The following is an 11,487-nucleotide window of genomic DNA, read 5'->3' as shown; positions in this document are numbered from 1 at the left end:
CTATGGCCAGATCTGCTTTTGATGATACAGTCACGCCTCGATCTGCACCTTCTGAATGCGAATAACGGCAAGTATGGTACGCTGTGGCTGGAGGTCCGTCAATGTACAGATCCGCCCCTGGTAATACATTTTCACCCGCTCCCTCTGACCTCAAATAACGTCAAGTATGGATCAGTGTGGACGGAGAGGGCCGCGCTAGCAGGGGTCACACTGTACATCGAGCCCCCATATTCAGACGGAAAAAGAAAGAGCGACCCGGACCTGAAATCAGAGAGCCCTGGTACCTTATATCAGGCAGATCTGGCATATGAACCAGTGAATCAGGGGTTTTTCCACACCAGCACAGATCTGATCCAGATCTTTATAAAAACTATTGCAGGCAAACATTTTTGCATGCGACTAAGTAAGGGTTCGCCTGTACACGAATTAAAGAAGAGGATCCAGGGGCAGCTGGGAATCCCAGCTCATTATCAAAACCTTATCTATTCTGGCTACAGTTTACAGGACAGCCACACTCTTCAACAAAGCAGTATTACCAATGATTCAACCATCATTATTAATCTACGACTGTGTGGTGGTAGCAGTGGATCCAGCTCAAAAAACACTAGCTCATTTCGGGATGCAGTGAAAGGGAAAAAAATGGAACACAAAACAGCACCACCGTCAGAGCTGCCGAGTCCATACATTGTTGAACAAAAGCCAGAATCACCAACTCTACAAGTTACTGAGCCAGAGGTAAATTATTTACTCACCGATCTAGCCAACACTGCAATTATTTGTAGATTCAATGGCTTCTGGCCTAAATCAGATGCCCTAAATCAATGGATCTACTCAACATGGTCACCTAACTGTGAAGTTTATCTATGCCCTAAGGGTTTCTTCATAGTTAAATTTGACACAGAACAGGAAAGAGACAGCATTATCAACCAGGGCCCTTGGTTCTGGGGCAGTGCTGGTCTATTCACCACCCCCTGGTTCTCGGACTTTGATGCTACAACAATGAAAGTCTCAAAAATGCCTGTATGGGTAAGGATGCATGGACTCCCACTTCACTTCTGGCACCACAAAGTACTAATCGCTATTGGGAATTCTCTAGGGAAATTCCTAAAAATGGATGAAGAAAGAGCTATCAGGGGAATCTTCACATTTGCCAGAATATGCGTAGAAGTGGATCTGAGCGAAGGGCTACCCGACCACATCACGCTGAACTTTAATAATACTCAATGGATACAGCAGCTCGACTATGAAAACACAGCTTTCCGATGCAGGACCTGTTTACAGACAGGGCACCTTCAAAATAACTGCCCATTAGCCCGAAAAGACCCCAGGAAAACTAAGAAACAACCAAAAAAGCCCAAAGGCTGGCAGAACACAGACCCAATAGAAGAAGAAGACATAAATGAGGAAATCACAGAGAACCTGAAGGAACCAGACTCTCAAATGGAACAGGAACATGCTCAAGCAGCGAATCCACCATCCACCCAAGCGGGGCCAATCATCACAGATCTGCAACAGGAACCACAATTGGAAGCAAGCGGCATAAAGAGAACCCACAGCTCAGGGGGCTCGGAATCGGACAAAGAACCACCAGTGAACACTATGGAGAACCAGCTAGCTATCATTACACCCATCGCTGACTCAGGAGGATGGCGACGGGTGGAAAAGAAGAAAGGAAGGAAAGCATAGGCTAGCTGGCATACACAATTTATTTTTTTTACTGTTACTCTGTTGTCTCCTGACTTTTCAGGATAGTTTCTCTGCTACCTAGTGTTATTGTTTTTTGACCGCTGCCTGTGATTAACAGGATCAGCCATTTGCATATGCCTTGGGCATCTACAAAATGTAATTTTATCAATTCTTGAATAAAATTACGACTTTTTCCTAGGGGAAAAAAAAAAAATAGTCAATTATACTCTATAGACTGTGCTCACCTTCATAAAGGTTCAAGCTAAAAGAATAAACCCTGCTGGGCAATACTGAAATTGAAAAATAGAAAATATACACGGTTCACAATTAGTTACTATTTCCTACCCACTATCCCACCGCCATCGATTTGGTGATTACAGGACATTCTCAGCATTTTATACACCAGAATTAACAAATACATGCCGATAAAAGATGAATTATGTTTTCTGTCATCCAAGGAAAATTTAACTATGAACTGAATTTACCCTGCCCACCTTGTATGGATGCGTGAAGTGAATGTCTGAACCGAACTTCGAATTAGCGTATTAATCTCTGAACCAAATCGAACACCTGAATTTCCGAAAATTTTTCGTCAATTCGACGGAATTTGGTTACTATGGGAAGAAGTACTGGGAAAAAAATACACACTTTCATTGCCACCCTAAAGTTGGAATTCAAAATCACTGTTTATTCCAGAGAAAGCCATTTTTTTTTAGGAATCAGAATGGAATTGCAAAAAGAGGGTACTTTCGTGCTTCGTGTTCCGTTGGACAGAATTTGCAAAAAGTTAGGAGTAAGAAGAGCAAAACCTTTCTTTTAGACTTGTTGTCAAATATGGATGGTGATGAAGAGACAAATATCACTGTAGATATGACTGAAATTGAGAAAGAGCAAGATCTGGAACTCAACCTTTTTGAAGGCTATTTCTCCGCATATAGCTCATGCACTAATTTATCCGACCTTTTCCCCATGTTATGGAAAGAAATTGTTGACTTATGCCTGTGGTAACTTTCTCATATATAAAAAAAACCTATGAGTTTATTTAAGCGCAAGTTCGGAGATAAATTACAACATTCTGGGTTGTTCCCATCCATCTGAAAGAAAGTTGAAACGAATGGTCAAAAATCTGAAATAAGTAGAATATTTATTCACGATTGACATCACTGTTTAAAGGAGTAGAATATTTATAGTTTTGATATATCAACGAATCTAGATCTTTGCCAGTTGTCTGTTTAAAGGAGTAGAATATTTATAGTTTTGATATATCAACGAATCTAGATCTTTGCCAGTTGTATGGTGATTTAAGGTTTCTTACACTTTGGAATTCTCGGCATTAATTGTGAGCCCTAAGAGATGTTGAACATTAATGGTCCTGGCATGCCAAGCCCCAACCAATGAAGGGGAAAAAAAATTTGGCGTTGTTTTGTGTAACTACCCTCCCAAACATGGTCACACAGAACTCAGATAAAAAGGACCGTCTGTGTTCCAAGCAATCCCCTGTGTTGGGAATGGATTAACAAACATTGGATTGTTGTATGAAAACTCTCCCTTTTTGAAATTACTTGAACAAAAGGTGACACGGGAGATCTGCTAGGACCCAGTAACTTGAAACACAAATCATTTCGGTGTGATCAATTTCAATCGGGAATCTAAGAACATGTGGACCATGAATGGGAGGAGGCAGATATAAAAGGATCTATTTCTAATATACTCTCATCGTTGGATCAAGAGATTACTCAAAGTCAACTTGATGAAATGTCGGCCATGTTGGAGAAAAGGTGCAATTTGACCCAAAATACCAAAAAGATCTTCTGGACATAGCAACAGTTCCAAGGTTGAAAATGCAGTATAGAAATACCAATACATTCAATACATATGATGATTATGAAGGTAAAAGATCACAGACCTTTTTGCAATCCAATGTCAGGCCTGTGTGCTTCGATCTAGGCACAAAGACAAATTGTGTCATCCCTGTGCTAAATTTCTAGCCAGGATGCAAATCATATTCAAAGTCATCAGTGTATATACAACAATACAAGAGCAGCAAAGAAGAATTGGAAGGGGCAACAACAGGGCAAAGGAATATTTGGTGTTTTGACAGAAAATATGTTAGCCCCTTACAAGAATGGATAGAAGATTCCTGTAATGGCACATTCTCATTCTTACAGATGCCAAACAATACTCCTAATTTACAGATACCTAGGCTTATGTTCAGATCGGCAGTGATAGAAATTCGAGCATAAAATTATACAGATTTCAACATATCCTTGTTCTATATGATGGTCAAACACCGTGGAAAAGGATAGTAGACATGTGAGTTGTTAAGGTGGTTGCACTGGCTATATGACTTCACCTAGCAGCCTCATCCAACAAATTTCATTAGGATAGGGTCAGAATGAGTCCACCTGAACAGTAGTGCAACAGTTTTATTGTTCTGGTTTGCTGATTGATGTGAAGCTCATACTGCTACAATGACAAGATTTTGAGGTTTTCACATGTGTAGGCTCACTGAGTAGGTCATAGTTTCAAACCCATATATGTTAGCACCAAACAACCATTGGACTTCTCCTTATCTTCATGATGATGCTAAGGCGGTACAGGAGAATAATCAATTGAAGATGGAAGTTGCTGAATTGAAATCGAAGTTTTGTGAGAAGACACAAGCACTTATTCATGGAGACTTACATACGAGATCGGTTATGGTAACAAGTAGCTCAAATCAAGTTATAGATGTAGAATTGTCCTTTTATGGCCCAATGGGTTTTGATTGCATTTCATTTTAATTTCATGGGTTCCTCTGCATTTTGTAATGAATTTAGAATCAGCGTACGAGGCTGTCCACTCCTAAGAGCTTTATTATTAACAATGAGGTTTGGTGCAGTAGCCAAGAAATTTAAAGCGGTCATTTCTCCAATAATTTCAATTTGTCTCTCGCGATGGCTAAGAATGGTTCAATGTCTCATACAGATGCTCCAACAAAACATTTTTATAATTTTCATGAAAACAAATGTCAAGTTTATCCTCAAAACGAGATGGGTGATACGAAACACAAAAGTTCCCTGCTTAACCTCTTCCGGTTCTTTATAGGTGCTTTTATTGGAAATTTAATTCTTGTGTTCTTCTCACAAGATGGCCATGGAAACTATGAGAACCAACCCCAGGACTATAAACAATGGATTGTTAAACTCATAGAAGAAACATGGAACCTTTTGAAATGAAGTTTATTTCTTTATGGAATGCAAACACAAAACATTGTGGAGATGCTTATCTAGAAGCTATATTTAATAATCTTAAGGTTTGATTGCTCGTGCAACAAAAGTATATAAAAGATCTATTTCATGATAGTCCTTGGATTTGGTGCTGCAAAAATGATAAGGAGAATCGCTGGGGTAGCTCATGTCGAAGATATTTAACAAAACTAGTCATGCATGCATGGGCCCATAGGTCTCAAGGGTTCAATATACACTCTGATACCAAGTGTAGGGACCAACCCTATAATTTTTTTTTAAAATACTAAAAATACAACCATAAGAAAATAACATTGGGAACTCAAAAATTATTAAGCATTATATAAAACTTTTCTGAATTTCACTTCATTGAACATATCATCTAATTACATGTTATTAACTAAAACCATAAAGTCATACAAAAGATTATTATAACAACATAGGTAACATTCACCAGGAGAAGAGATTCAAACTTGAGTTGCTGCTATTCGCTCTCCTTTGTTGTCGGTCGCCTCCAAGTGTGAATGTCAACGTGCTTAATCCGAATGCAATGACCCACTAATTGACCTCCCAACCTACTCTTTGGGTACTCTCCTTCTCAGCGGACCCCCGAGCTGCAATGGGGTTGTACAATGGAGGAATGTATTAGATGGTAGAGGAGAGCACTCCTTGGCTCAAGAGTCCCCTCTCTTAAGTCCTCTACCTCACCAAACTCACTATAGCTCGTAGTCACTACTCTGACATAGTCTCATCCATCCAACAATAGGATAAAGAAAAAATCCTTTTTCCCATGGCCTGCCCCTTCTTTTATAGGAGTCCTCATAGGTGACACTTGGCCTTGCATGCATAATTAATTATTTTTGATAATCCAATAGTTGGATTATTCACCCACCCATGTGTCACTCTCTCATCAAGGATCTCCAAATTTTTTTATTTAAATTTTAATTTAAAAATAATATTTTTCCTCACCTCAACACGATTCCTATTTCTTCTCCTAGTTGTCTCTTGATCACCCTTTTTACTCCTTAATTTGTGTTCATTACTAAAGTCAATTGATAAATCAAGATTTGATCCCCTATCTACTCCCTAATTTAACTCAAGTTATGTCTTAGATGAATATTCTTATGTTGGTTGTTGCCACATGGAGGTTCTCTAAATTTTTCTAAAATTTAATTTATTAATCTTATTTTAATTCACCATCCTCTTCTCTTAATTAGGTTTAACTATTTTAGGATTAATATTTATCCTAACATTTATGTCCCTCTTTCCCCTTTTTACCTAATTAAATTACATTATCTACCTAAAATTTTCTAACATGGGAAGGGTAGATTTTTAAGGTAAAATATTTTATTTCTTCCTATGATCCCCTTGACCCAAGTTTTATTCTTGATTTAATTACCTCGGTTCTAATCATCATTTACCACTTGATGTGAATTTACATGGTTTCCATATCTTGTTTTATTAATTTATTTATTTAAAATGATTCCAAGGGTGCCAAGTTTGGTCGTGCCCTTCAAGAACTTCCCTTGAAGTTCCAAGGGTGTCACACCTAACAGTTTATTTTTGATGCCAAGGGTGCCAAGTTGGTCGTGCCCTTCAAGAAATTCCCTTGAATTTCCAAGGGTGCCACGCCTAACAGTTTATTTGTGATGCCAAGGGTGCCAAGTTGGTCGTGTCCTTCAAGAAATTCCCTTGAAATTCCAAGGGTGCCACGCCACTTTCCCTTCAAGCATTTAGTGGCTACGAGGGGAAAGTATAGGTGCAACGACAAATACCACTATCATCTCTTATGTTTCCTTCTATAATGAGACTAATGGTGTCGGGGATCAAGGAATACGCCTTGATGCACCCCCCTGGTAAAATCCTCATGAGCGACCCAACTTTGGGACCTGTCCTCATGACATCGTGATCTTCAAGGCGAAGGTATTTCAACCTTGCCAGCTCAAGCCACGGCAGGAGTGCTAGTGGGTGAGATCAGGGACATTGCCCCACCCCTCCCATGCAGTTCCATCCAATTGTACAACCCCATCACTGATATGTGAGTCATTCGGCCAAGCAACTAATCTGTGCCTACAACCACTAACACATCATCAAAATATAGATAAACATATATAGTAGGTTTCAAAATTGACTTAGAATTTCAAAGACAAAATATAAATTTTCATCAAACCAGGTGTTGTCAACTCGTCATATGCGAGTGCCTCTGGTGGTTTCCTGCCATACTCAATAATCATCAATAACAAGGTTTCTCATTGATAGTCATTGTCATAATAGCATCATCAACATCACCTAATCATTCGTATCATTGTTCTTTGTGAACTAGAACTAATGCAAGTAGGTAACATAGGGGACACATCCATCATGGCTATCATCATCATAACATCAATGGAAACATACATATCCATCAAAGCTATCAACATCGTAACATCAATAGAAAACATACCTATCCATCAAAGCTATCATCATCATGATATCAATAGAGAGCATACATATCCTTTACTGCCATCATCATCATAAATTCAATAAAGAACATGCATAACCATTAATGCTACAATCATCATAATACGAATAGATAACATACATAACCATTAATGCTATCTTCATCATAATATCAATGGAGAACATACAAAAACATCACAACTACTAATATCTCAACCACTAATAATAGAATCATGTGCACGGATCCTCAACCTGAGGTCCTCAAAGAATAATGTGCGGGCCTTAGGGCTAAATAAATTTTAATGTCATATCACTGTCAGTCAACTAGAGTGGGGCAGTACACAAATCTCTCTTTGAACCAATCCCCCTGTGCCATATTCCAAGAATGAATGTGATATCTCATGGAACATCCAATCAAAACCAAGCCAGGGCTTCCAGAGGCCAAACCACATCAACCCTCAACCATGATTCCACCTCATGGTCGGACATCACTAACCATCAACAGATTGGTCTCAAGCCAATTTGTCTAGGGATCCAGAGCATTTGTTCCAACCTAACTTCCAGGACTAGTAACTCAACCCAAAAATATTGCCGGGATCTAGAGCGTTTGTCCAACCAAATATTCCAAGATTAGTAACTCAACCCACCAAGGGCTCCATAGCGTTTTTCCAACCAAGGATTCCAGGACTAGTAACTCAACCCAAGCTGTTACAAGGCTTCAAGAGCACTTGTCCAACGAAGGCTCCAAGAACTAATAACTCAACCCACAACCATAAGGAACATGATCACCAACCAAAAAAAAGAAGATAAAACCCACAACACCATGACTATCTAGGAAATGGAAAGGCTAGGAAGAACCACTGTTAATCTAGGTAATCCTTCATGCCAATGACAGATCATAACCAAGAAACCACATGCATGTGTGATGCATGCTAAAACTTGAAATGAAATCATACATGCAACTCGGCACCTGTAATAAAAACCTGATGTAGTCACTGCTCTCGCTGTCCTCTTGCGCTTTCCTGCTCTTCCTTTGCCTTTGTTCTCCAAATCCCAAGTAAGCCACACTCCTCCAATATTTCTCCAAGAAAAATCTAAGTGTGAAAGAGTATGAGAGAGATAATAGAATGAGAGTTCCAAATACTAAACTAACAAAAGCTGTATACTGATCGTCAAAGCCTTTTTATTAGTAAGGCCTATATTTTCTTAATTTTCAATTATTTTCCCTTCATTTTCCTTCTCACATGAAATCCGTGACCTTTCACCTTCCTTTTCTCCTATTGCCATTATTTTCATAAATAAAATTCAAATTATTGCCTCTTTTCCTTTGCTAATTTCTATAGCCAATAATTAATCACATGTGATCCCCGTCACTATGTTTTTTCCCAACATTCATCTTGGAATATGTGTCCCATGACCTTGGTTATTATTTTACCTTTATTAACTTTATTACATGGATTTTTAACCTGGGGTTGTTACAGATCCCTCCCCCTTAGGGGAACACCTTCCCTGGTGTTCAATGACACCTACATCTAGCAAGACTGTTGAAAAGAAAAACATATTGCCCATGGAGCTTTATAACTCAACTCGTTGTAATATTTACAATGAACAATATGTTCAAAAGAAAACATAGCAACATGATAGCCATACCACTTATTGGAGATTTATAACATAGCTCATTGCGGTATTTTCAATGACAACCATATATAAATATGTACATATACTGAAACTCATTTGCCTCCACCAGAAAATAATGAAGGATACATACCCCACATATGATCATCCATCTCCCATGTACCTTCATCGGGCCTAAACTGCTTCCACTACACTTTAACCTGCTCAATTCATTTATTCTGGGGCATGAGCATCTTTCTCTGCAAAATGCATTGAGGTTCTGACTAGAATTCTCCTTCTGGTACCAGATGTAATACAGACCAATCAATAACATAGTCAACATATTTCACATATCTTTTAAGCAATGAAACATGGAAAACATCGTGGAATTTCACTCTCGGAGTTAGTGCAAGTCGATGGGCCACTTGTTCAATCCTTTCAAGTATCTTGAAAGGCTTGCAATACTGAGGTGTCAGCTTCGCACATGACCCAATCCTCAAGGATCTCTTCTTAGCCTTGATGTGCAAGTATACATTTTCCCCAACCTAAAATCGCTTAAACAACCTGTGCTAATTTGCATAACTTTTCTATCTATCTTATGATACCTTTAGATTCTTCTTGATTACTTGCATTTCCTATTCCATCTATGCCAACATGTCTGGTTCTATCAATACCTTGTTCATTGAATCACTGCAACTGATGGGATTATTACAATTCTGCCCATAGAGTGCCTCAAACAGACTCATCCTCAGTGAATCCTGATACCCATTGTTGTAAGCAAACTCAACCAGTGAAAGACACTCTTCCCACTTTCATTGTTGATGCATCACATACATTCTCAACATGTTCTCCAGAATCCTGTTGACCCTCTCTGTCTGCTCATCTGTGTACAGATGAGAAGCTGTGCTGAAGGCCAAAATTGTCCCAAAACATGCAAATAATTCCTTCCAAATTCTAGAAGTGGATTTAGCATTCTGTTGTCGCTGCGACAACCACCATCCAAAATTTTCCCAATACTTGAATTTTGGAACCTACTATGGATGTTGCGATCGGTCATTTTATGTTCACTTCTTGATCAGTCGAAGTCACTTGCTCACACATGCTTAGTTCGCAATAAGTTCATGAGTGCATTCTTTTACAGAAGCTTTAATAGGCATAGAAAAATCCATTAAGATAGTGCCTATGCAATGTTCAACCCATGTCAATAGTCAGTGCACACCATCATTAATAGTTCCTCACTTTTGGCTGTGTTTGTACTTCTATTTCGGTGAGTTTTCAAACTGTCGCTTTTGCGCACCTTCGCTTTCGCAAGTGTCATTTTCATGTTTTCGACTGTCTCTTTTTCTTGATTTCACTTTAATTAGTATCACTTTCATGTTATCTTCACTTTGGCATGTGTCACTTTCACCATCGTTCACATATTGCAAGTGTCATTCACACTTTTCCTTCTCATATAGAAAATGTCTTCTTTTAGCATGTTAAGTGTCGCACATTGTATAAAATCTAGTTTTGGTGTGTTTCAAAGGGTACTCCTTGTGACAATGAGTTTTTATTATCATGTAGACATGTATCACAATAATTTCCAAAGTTTTAAGCATTGTCGCACAAGTGTCGTCACGGTCGCCGCAAAGTGTATCTTTTGTGTCACACTTGTCGTAAGTCATCACAAAGTTGTCGTGCTGAGGAAAGTGTGTTGTTTAATTTTTTTTGATGATCTCCGTTGTGTCATCAAGTTTCTAAGTGTGTGATCACAATAAAGTATTATCACTGTTCAGGTCAGCTTCCTGATTCCCACACTTAGTAAAAACTGGAAAACATCTCGACTGGGAAACCTAGCTTCATCCAACCCTCTTGAAATGCACATTTCATAGTCTCAACCCTCAAGCTGCAACCCTTCCTCTTGGAACTACACAATGCATATATCTTGCCTCCCTGAGCTCCCCAACTACGCAATTATAGTCCCCATGCTTGGCCTCTGATCTCCAAAACTGCGCAATTTCTCTCTCCTGCCTAGTAAAACCACACATTGCACAGTCTCAAGGCTTAGGCCTAAGCCCTGAGCTCTTGAAATATGTAATTGCACAATCACCTAACCGCGTCTACCTTCCAAAACTACGTAGTGGAAAAAATCATAGCTCAAGCCCTTAGCCTGGCTCCCTGAGCACCCTAACTACGCAATTTTCTTGCACAGTCCAACTTGAACTGCACATTGTGTAGTCTAAAGGCTCAATCCTGACCCCTCCCTACCTGAGCTGTGAAATTTCCCAATCATTGAGCCTCCCTCTCAACCTACAACTTGGTTTTGACTTAGTTAGTGGATTATCATGCAACATCTTAGACTAGGGGTTTATCAGAATGATGTCGTCTTGTCACGAGTGAATAAAAAATGTAGGTACTTTATGATGCTATGACAAGATGATGAAGAAGGAGATGGAGAAGGAGAACATGTTAGAAGACACCTCTATAGTTGGGATTGCAAGTTGATCGTTCAGGAGAAAGAAAAGGGACATCAATTTGTGAC

This window comes from Pinus tabuliformis, chromosome 7 (genome assembly GCF_031772625.1).
Source record: "Pinus tabuliformis cultivar Carrire ecotype Pingquan chromosome 7, CPIR1, whole genome shotgun sequence".
NCBI classification, from domain to species: Eukaryota; Viridiplantae; Streptophyta; class Pinopsida; order Pinales; family Pinaceae; genus Pinus; species Pinus tabuliformis.
Note: the sequence above shows the minus strand (reverse complement) of the source record.